An 8,942-nucleotide genomic window follows, 5' to 3' on the forward strand; every position below is an offset into this window, starting at 1 on the left:
TAAAAGCACGCTCAATTATTTTCTGCACAGCAAGGCACTACAAGCAGAATTGAAAATGAAGACAAAGTATCATTATGCCAAAGGGTACTAAATCCTTGAGCTAGCCTGTTATTCCCCAGGATTTTAGCCACTCATCAAAAGAATTCTCAACCACTGTGAGCTTTTTCATATTCTCCTTAAGCAATGACAATTTCTTGTCAATAGATCCAGAGTGGTCAGAGAGATTCATGCAACACATCCCTTCAAAATCTTCACGCTCATCTCCTTGTGCTAGCAACAAAAAATTTATAGCAGTCCTATCCTGTAACACAGCGTGGTGTATACTACCTACATCAGTGGTAAGCTCATTCCGGATTGCAGATGTAATGTTAATTTGTTTTCCTGTCCAACAAGCCAATCGTTTGAATGATGTAAGGGCCTGTGATGAAGCTAATCCTGGTGTAAAAAGTGATGCCAGGATAACCGAAGGCCAATTCCACAATTCTATGTTATCCTTGCAGTCTGAGCCTAATAGATGCTCACTACATTTTGGACGTTGGAATTTGTGCCTGATGTCAAGCATCTGTTGAATACTAGGGGCAAACAGTGTCAATTTCCCAAACTAGCATGGTCCTCCTAATCCTTTCTGAGGAATTGCAGGCCAAGCTTTATCTCCACCAAAGAGAAACAAAAGTAGAAAAAAGTTATTGCAGAAGCTATTGTAGAAGGGACTTTTCTCTCCAATGATGTAGAAGCTTTTCTTGTAGTAACTAATGCTGCAAGTAGAGTTTGAGAACCTTTCGATTGGAAGATTTTAGAAAAGATGAGAGCTGCATTTTCACAATTTGGTTGAAAATGCCAACTTGCACAGTCACTTCTGCAGTATATTTTTCCATCTAACGCATTAATTCCAGCTGATGTGCATACCCTAATAAGACTTATAATGCCACCCTATCAGCAGGTGATGTTTCATAAAAGCTGGGAGGAAAAGTGTGCTCAAGAAGCTGCAAGAGCTAGAGTGCAGGGTGATCCTCTGTATGGTTTAACAGCACAACAGTTACTTGGCAAAGGGCCCGGGGCTACTGCCACTGCCCAGGCTAGTAGCATTGATCAAGTCTTACAGATGAGCCAACAACTAGCATGTAATGCATTTCTTGCACTTCCAGATAAGTTACACACTATGTCTTTTACACAGATTTGTCAAAGAAAGAATGAAGACTTTGATAAATTTGTAGACAAATTGCATGAAGCTATCTATAATCATTCTGATTTAAATTCAGACACAAAGATACAATTGGATGGACTTTGGGATCATTTCTCATTTCCAAATGGCTTTCCCTTCAGTCACAAGAGCCTTCCATCTCTTCCAAAACTTGCCTGCTGAAACTCTTCTGCTCCCTTCCAAATCAGTTCACTACTCCAGCATAACCCTTGAAGCACGGACAGATGACTCTTCAACTAATTATAGTAGAAAAGAAGGGTATTTATTGCAGCCGTGGTCACATGTGAACTAGTTTCCAGAGACACGTGCAAGGAGTTACAGACTCCTGCTCTCTATTTCTACAGAAAAGGTTTTACATTAGGTTTCTAAGGACCCATAATACATAATTATTACTGCCTGCTTCTCATTTTTATCAGCTGAATATCTATTACAGCTGCACAATTGTATTCCCTTAACTGGATTGGTGGGATTTTGAAAAGAGGGAGTGGTTGTATGGGAGGAAGAAAGCAGTCTTCCTCATGGTGAACTCTCCTCCCATGGCCAGTTGGCAAGACCTTTTGACCAGCTGCTCATGGTCCAAGCCTCTCCTAACTGTTCAATTATTCTTAAGGCAAGGTCTTTCTATGGTCTCAGCTTCTTCACAATTGCTTCCTCTATCCCTGTCACTCCTAGCTTTATGTTCCTAATATATTTGGTACTCTTTAACTAGGGTACATGATTTCTGCTACCTGTATTACTAACTTAGCTTCTTACCTAATTTTAAAATCTTAACTAAAATATGCAATCTTCTACTATCCCAATTCTATTCCCAGCTGGGCCCTTGACCCATCTGCACTTTTCAATTTTCCTCATTACATTTTCAGCTAAGCCCTTGACTCACCTCAGGCACATCCCCGACTGCCTCTCTCCCAGCAGCTCAGAGCTGCATTGCACAGCGCTTGCTGTGCACCACAGAGCACAAAGCAGGCTGGCCTGGTGGGCCTGAATATTTCTGCCAAACACTCTGCATCTCACACCTTTGCTCTGGCTCAGTGCAGAACTGCAGGGTTGCAGGCACTTCCTCCCAGAGCTGCGTGAGGCGCTGGATCCTGCAGATGGGCCCTGCCAAGCTGTCCCTGCCTCACGCTGGCCTCACTTCCCTGGCACAAGTGCTGGGCCTGAAGGAGCTGCCCTGTGCTCCAGCCTGCCAAGCAGCCTGGCTCCCTGCCCCAGTGCCCAGAGTGCTGCACACACTGCTGGCCTTTGCCAGGAGTTGCAGGGCAGCCAGCAGAAGAGGAGGAATCCTCAGGTAGTCCAGCGGCCCGCGGCTGCCCTTGGCCTTTCTCTGCTCCTGGGCACACTCCAGACGGCCATGGCCTCCAGGCCGGGCTGTGCCCCGCACGGCTGCCCTTCCCCTCGGCAGCAGCCAGCTGCCACCTGGGCTCTGAGAGCGGAGGATTCGCCCGCTCCCAGCAAGAGGCACCCAGGGCCCGGCTGCTGCCTCTTGCAGCTCCAAGGGCCTCCTTCCAGCCTGCCTCTGCCGGGGCTCAGGCTGCTCTGGCCTCTGCCGGGGCTCTGCTGGGGCTCCAGCCCGGGCAAGGCTGGGCCCGCTCTCACCTCACAGGCGCTGACAGCTCTGCGCCACAGGAGACCTTCCCGAGCACCCTCTCTGATCTTTCTGCTTTCTCACTTGAGCAAGGCTCTCCTCCAGCCAAAGAGATTATTGCATTTAGGGATACAAATCCAAGTGGCAGGAACCCCACTGCTCTCCAGTCACAGCTGAAGGCCTGCATCTGCACAGGGTGTTTGGGCTGCCTCATTCTTCCTTTGGTTTTGCCTTCAAATGCCATTGCCCTTTCTGCCTCAACTAGAAATACCACAGCTGTGCCATAACATCCCAGTGGGTCATATTCCAAAGGCAGTGCGGTCTGGAGAGGATGAATGAAGAAGAGCCCTCCTCACTTATGAAACCATACAAAAAAAGCCATATGTGTGACTTAGTACCAATAAAAAACAATTGGTAATTCAGAAAAAAATGTTGAATTTTCTGAAGGGGTCAGAAGGAGGAGAATCTTCCAAGTGAGTTGATGTTTCAGAAACTTTATTAATTACAACTCTAATCTATAATTCTATGCTACAAATCTCTTTAGCAACCCTACTCTACAATCCTACTCTAAACTGGTAACAGAGATAACATCTTGACATGATTGCTATGTTCTCGTCTCCTAGGGTTAGGGTTAGGTTTAGGCTTAGGCTTAGGCTTAGGCTTAGGTTTAGGCTTAGGCTTAGGCTAAGGCTTAGGCTTAGACTTAGGTTCAGGTTTGGGTTTAGGTTTAGGCTTTGGCTGAGGCTTAGGGTTGGGGTTAGGGAAAGGGTAAGGGAAAGGGTAAGGGATAGAGATAGGGATAGGGTTAGGGTTTGGGTTAGCATTTAAGGTTAGGGTTAGGTTTTAGGTTTAGAGTTAGGGTTAGGGTTATTCGTCTTCTTCACTGAGTTGATGACTTGTGCCAGGATGAATGGTGGCTTGGCTGAAGTTACAAATGGATGCTGTCCACCAGAAAAAAAAAAAAAAAAAAAAAAACCAAAAAAAAACAAAGAACAGTGAACCATTACTTTCCAAGCTCATTGCTTCCGGGACTCAATCAGAATACATCAAGTTCCTGGAAAGACCCAGAAAGAGGAGCAATGGGACCATCTGCTCCCCAGTCATCCCCAATGTGCAAGACCTTGCCATCACAGGCAAACCTGGCCCAGAATCCCACTCATCTGTTTATTGTGATGTCTTCATCATGCTGGGATTTTTGCCCTGCTAGCGCTCTAGAAATGGTGCTTTCTGTCCCTGGGGTTTTCTTCCTTTCAGGAAACTCCAATGACTCACATAGGTCCCTGCCTTTGAAAGACAGGCACTGTGCTGATTCCCACAGGGACAGAAAGTAGTGTCTGCCTTTTCATGCCCTGCCCCTCGTGTGCTGGATGGCACCTTCCTTCCCAGCAGGGCCAGCCCAGTGGCACTGGGCCCTGCAGTTCCCTCTCTGTCACACAACCTGGCAGCAACCCTGGCACAGTTCCCATCTGCTTGAGCGTGCCAGGCAGCAGATGGGGCTGGGACAAGTCCCTCCCAGCTGTCCCTGTTTGCATGGCAGAAACCTCTGAGGGTGGGCTGGGGGGCACCAACCAGGGCCCCTCAGAGGCTCACAGTGAGCCCCCCACAGCCCCTCCTGCCCACAGCCAAATCTCTGACTGCTCAGCTGGGACTGGCTTCCTTGGGTTCCTCCACCACCATTTCATGTCTCTGTACCCTGCTTTGCTCTACTTCAATTCTTTTGCCATTAGATAAAACTGAATACTCCACCAAATCACAAAAGAGGGCAACAGACACAGTCAGAGGACAGAGCACCTCTCCTCACAGGATATGCAGAGGGAGCTGGAGTTATTCAGTTTGGTGAAGGACAGGCCCCAGGGAAACTTTATTGCCACTTTCCAAGACTTCAGAGTGGCTTTGAAGAAAGTGCGGGACATCTTTTTTAACAGGGCCAGTTACAATAGGATATGGACAAATATTTTTAAACACAAAGGGCATCTAATCAGAGTAGGTCTAAGGAAGAACTTGTGTACTCAGAGCATGGTGCAACCCTGGCACAGCTTGCCCCAAGAGCTTGTAGGTGCCCCATCCCTGCAACCATTCCGGCTCCGGTGGCAACGGGCTCTGAGCAACCTGATCTCTTTAAGGATGTCCCTGCTCATTGCAGGACACTTGCACCACAGGACTTTTACAGGGCCCTGCCAGCCCAGCCCAGTCTAGGATTCCTCAGTGTTTTCATTTGAAGAGCAGCAAGAGTGGAGGTGAGGAGGAAGGGGGCTCATCTGCTGCCTTGGGCTTGAGTGGAGGAGGAGCCCATCCCTCAGAGCCTGTTTCACCTGCAGCCCCTTCACATTTTACCTGCAGGAGCTCCTTGGCAGACCAGCGCTGCTCCTCGTCTCTCTGTAGGCAGCAGCTCAGGAAGTCACGCAGCAAAGCCGAGAGGAGCTTGGGCTGCCGCAGCTGTGGAGTCCCTCCTGTGGCTATCAGGTATGTAGCCTGGAGAGAAAGGAGACACCAGGCTCCACCTCCTGCTTTCACATCTCTAAGGCTCTCCCAGATCCCTTTGTTTAACCTCTGTTCTTCAGTGGCAGTTTCTGCCCTGGCACAGACCCAGAGATGACTTTCCTTTACCAACCAAAAACCCAAACCCCGATGCAGCCACAGCTTTTCCACCATCCTGCAGATCTTGCCTTGGCAGCTGATTTCATTGCCTGACCTAGTTAGTGGGAACTACATCAGCAAAAGGACATTTGCTTCTCTGAGGATTCATGCCAGCTTGAGATGGTTTTTGGAAGAGGGACTTTGCTATACTAATTTCAAGGGTTAGTACATGAAAGGCATCTCTGCAGTGCTTGTTGGTCCTTTAAGCGCACGTGCCCTAGAACAAAACTCATCAAGCTTTTTGTGCTGTTCTTGAAAACAATGGGAATTGGAAGAAAAGAAAGGAAATCCATCAGTTAATACCCAGGTAGGGAAACAAACATTTACAATCTCCTCTTCATCACAGACACATTGAGATGCCTGCACAAATGTATTGGGATGAAAATGCCTGCTTGGGCACACAGGAGCCACTTGCAGCTCTGTCTCTCAGCAGTCTGAAAATTTCAGCTTCCCATTTTTGCAGCCAAAGAAAAATTGTCTAGGTCAGAAGAAGGAGAGGTTCCATCCCTATGGACACCCTCTAGTCATTTGGCTGCTCAAGTCAATGCATTAATGGTAGGCCCATGCCAGAAAGTGCCAGGAAACAAACAGGAGGTTTTGGCAGGCTCTCCATATCACCAGGCTCTGGCTTGGTGACAGAATGTTACAGAATGTGCAGAATGTTGCTTGGGCTAGGAGAGAAACACGGTCACTGAGTGTTTCAGCAGCACTGCACAAGAAGCAGAAGAGACTCTGGGCATTACACCCTCATGCCCATGTTTTCCAGTGAGAAGAAACTGCACACAGGGTTAGGTTCCTCTCTAAAGACCACGGTTTTAGAAACTTTGTTGGGTTTGGGTTTCCTTCCTTCATTTCTGGAAAGATAACAACACTTTTAAGATGCTTTTTCCCTGTTATTAAGGCCATCTACACAGACAAAAGAACTGGAACCACTTAACCCAAAGGAAAGTGTTGAGTGAGAATGGAGTTTGTTTGGAGTTTGTTTGCATGTGGTAAGGCTTGAGTTCCTCCACTGATGCAACCAAAAGTACAGCAGATGCTGATGTGTTGCAGGGACATTTGTAGGAGGGGACCTTGGTGGAAGTAGTTCCAGCAGATGGCAATGGGATTTTGTCCAGTGGCACACAGGACATGGGACAGGTGAGAAAGACAGTGGGATCAGTGAGTATTTGCTCCTTACCGTGCCAGAACTTTCGCCCAAGTAAGGAGGTTCTTGTTCTATCATTTCAATTCCCACAATTCCAAACGACCATATGTCCACTTTGGGGCCATATGGTTGACCTGTCACCACTTCAGGCGCCATCCACCAAGGAGTCCCGGTTACCAAGCACCGTTTGCTCTGCTAAGGGGTGAGCTGAGTAGCGAGGCCAAAATCAGCTGAGGAGAAAACAAAATACTGGTTTTATCTGAATTCTGTGCAATTAGGAAAGCAAGCAAAAGAATTCCCCAGTAGAAGTTTGAAATTGCTCTGTTGAATCTCCTGGCATTGGCGACTTTAAAAATCCCCCCATGTTTCACACTGCCTCTAGCAGTGGCTTTTGTTCTTTGGAAACTTTAGACTTGTAACTCCTTCCCTCTGGAAGGGACACACACAGAGCAAGGCCACTCTTGACTGCTTATGGCTCCTTCTACTTCTGTGCACGTTGCAACCGTGCCCTCAACTCGCAGCAGGGGTCCCTGCACTGCCACCAGCACCATTTTTGGGGAGCTGGCAGTCACGCCAAGCAGCCCCACACCCACATCCCTGGAAAGCTGCACCTCACCAAGAATATACTGACCCAGCTTGACAAAACCATCGGTTCTGAGAAGGATGTTGTCACTCTTCACGTCTCGATGGACCACATCGTTTGAATGAAGAAAATCTAGTCCTTGCAGGCACTGAGCGAGAAAACAGAAACAGAAGGGCAAAAATGAGTGATGTGATTTCATCACACAAGAAAGGAAACAAAGAATCTAAAAGATTCCCTCTCCAGGGGAATGGGGAGTAATGGCAGAACAGTCATGGCCACTGAGAGGAAGAGCTTGCTGCTCCAACACTTGCAGAGCAGGACCTTTCTGAGGAAAGGCATGTCAGCTTTTGAAAGAGCAACAGCACCTGCTGTTGTAGGCTGTCCCCTGCCAACCAGCCAGGACGACTCGTGCTGCAGTGCATGTGCTCAGAAGCAAAGAGCATTCTGGCTGCGCTCCTATCCTTTTTAGCTGAGCACTGAGAGAAACAAGTCTCTCTCTTCTTTCTTTGCTCTTTGTTTCAAATCCTGCCACCAGCACCTTTGCTTTTACAGGACAGGAATGCAGTGAAGACAGACTCCAGGCAAACATTTAGAGAGGCAAGGTGGAGAACAGCAACTACAAATACAAGAGACAGAGCGAGAATACAACAGCAGGAGATAAGAGTACTGGCACTGAGTACAGGGAGTGCAGGGACACTGGCAGGCCTTTCACTTGAGATGCTTTTACTTGCCCATAGCATACCAGCAACACAGAAACAAGCTCGGCACAGGAAACCTCTCCTGTTCTGAGCCCCTGTTTCCCAGACAATCCTGCCCAAGCCCTTGGAAACACAGATGGGATTGCTGACCTCCCGACTGATGGCTGCCATCTCATCTTCAGACAGGCAGGTCTGGCTGACGATGTCGCTCAGGACACCTCCATCCATGTACTCTATAACCAGCAAGAGTTCCTCGCCCAGAAGGTAGCTGAAAGAAGGAAACAAGGGGGTAGAGATGAACATGCATGGCTACGTTGATTTTTTGCTTCCAGGTTTCTTATTTCCAGATGCCTTTGTGACAAGGACAGAATCAAAGGAATAGACATTCCCTCTTGGCTGTGCATTATTTGTAATCTGTGCAGTCTCATAGAGAAAGACACATCTGTGAAAAAGGAGATGTCTTAGATGGGCAGCAAATGAAAAGTGCAGTTTAGAAAGAGCCCAGATATAAAACATGCCAGGCATGGTGTTTCTGGAAATAGGCACCAAGTCTTCCTGGCATGCACAGCAATGGCAAAGAGGGGCAACAATCCAAGGGAAATCCACTTGAGGATGGTTCATCTGCACTTAAGAAACTTTAAAATAACAATCCCAAATAAATGTGGAGGCAGTGAACTTTGAGGCTATTGAGTTAGGAAGATACAGCTGATCCAGGTTTTGAATAATTTTGGAGTAATTATCAAAGTAGGTGTGCCAGGGAAGACTCATGCAGACAAGATGCACTCTCTTCTCATCCATTGGAGATGAGTAGAGAAATATGAATAAATAAAAATTAACAGCTTTACTTGCTGCCACTGACCAAAGTGGGTTTTTAACCTCTCATATTTGCTTTATGTAAACACACATCCATGGGATAAGACCATGACCTCTCACCTGTCTAAATAATTCACAACATTGGGACTCCTATACCTCTTCATGATCATTATTTCATTAAAGGTTAGCTCCTTCCTCCTCACTCCTTGAAGATTTATTTTTTTTATTGCCACCTAAAATGACATTGAAAATCAGTAACTTGAGGGGTTGGTGGCACG

The 8,942-nt window shown here is 47.2% G+C and overlaps 1 long non-coding RNA gene across 1 annotated transcript; it reads right to left on the minus strand.

Moving 5' to 3' along the window:
- Positions 1-3,264: 3,264 nt before the first annotated feature.
- LOC134433838 (uncharacterized) lies at positions 3,265-5,160 on the minus strand. The gene is made up of 2 exons (XR_010031753.1): positions 5,121-5,160; positions 3,265-3,727 (listed from the first exon to the last, which is right to left on the minus strand). It is a non-coding gene; the product is annotated as an uncharacterized LOC134433838 (long non-coding RNA).
- Between the last annotated feature and the right edge of the window lie 3,782 nt (positions 5,161-8,942).

This window comes from Melospiza melodia, unplaced genomic scaffold (assembly GCF_035770615.1).
Source record: "Melospiza melodia melodia isolate bMelMel2 unplaced genomic scaffold, bMelMel2.pri scaffold_28, whole genome shotgun sequence".
NCBI lineage: Eukaryota > Metazoa > Chordata > Aves > Passeriformes > Passerellidae > Melospiza > Melospiza melodia.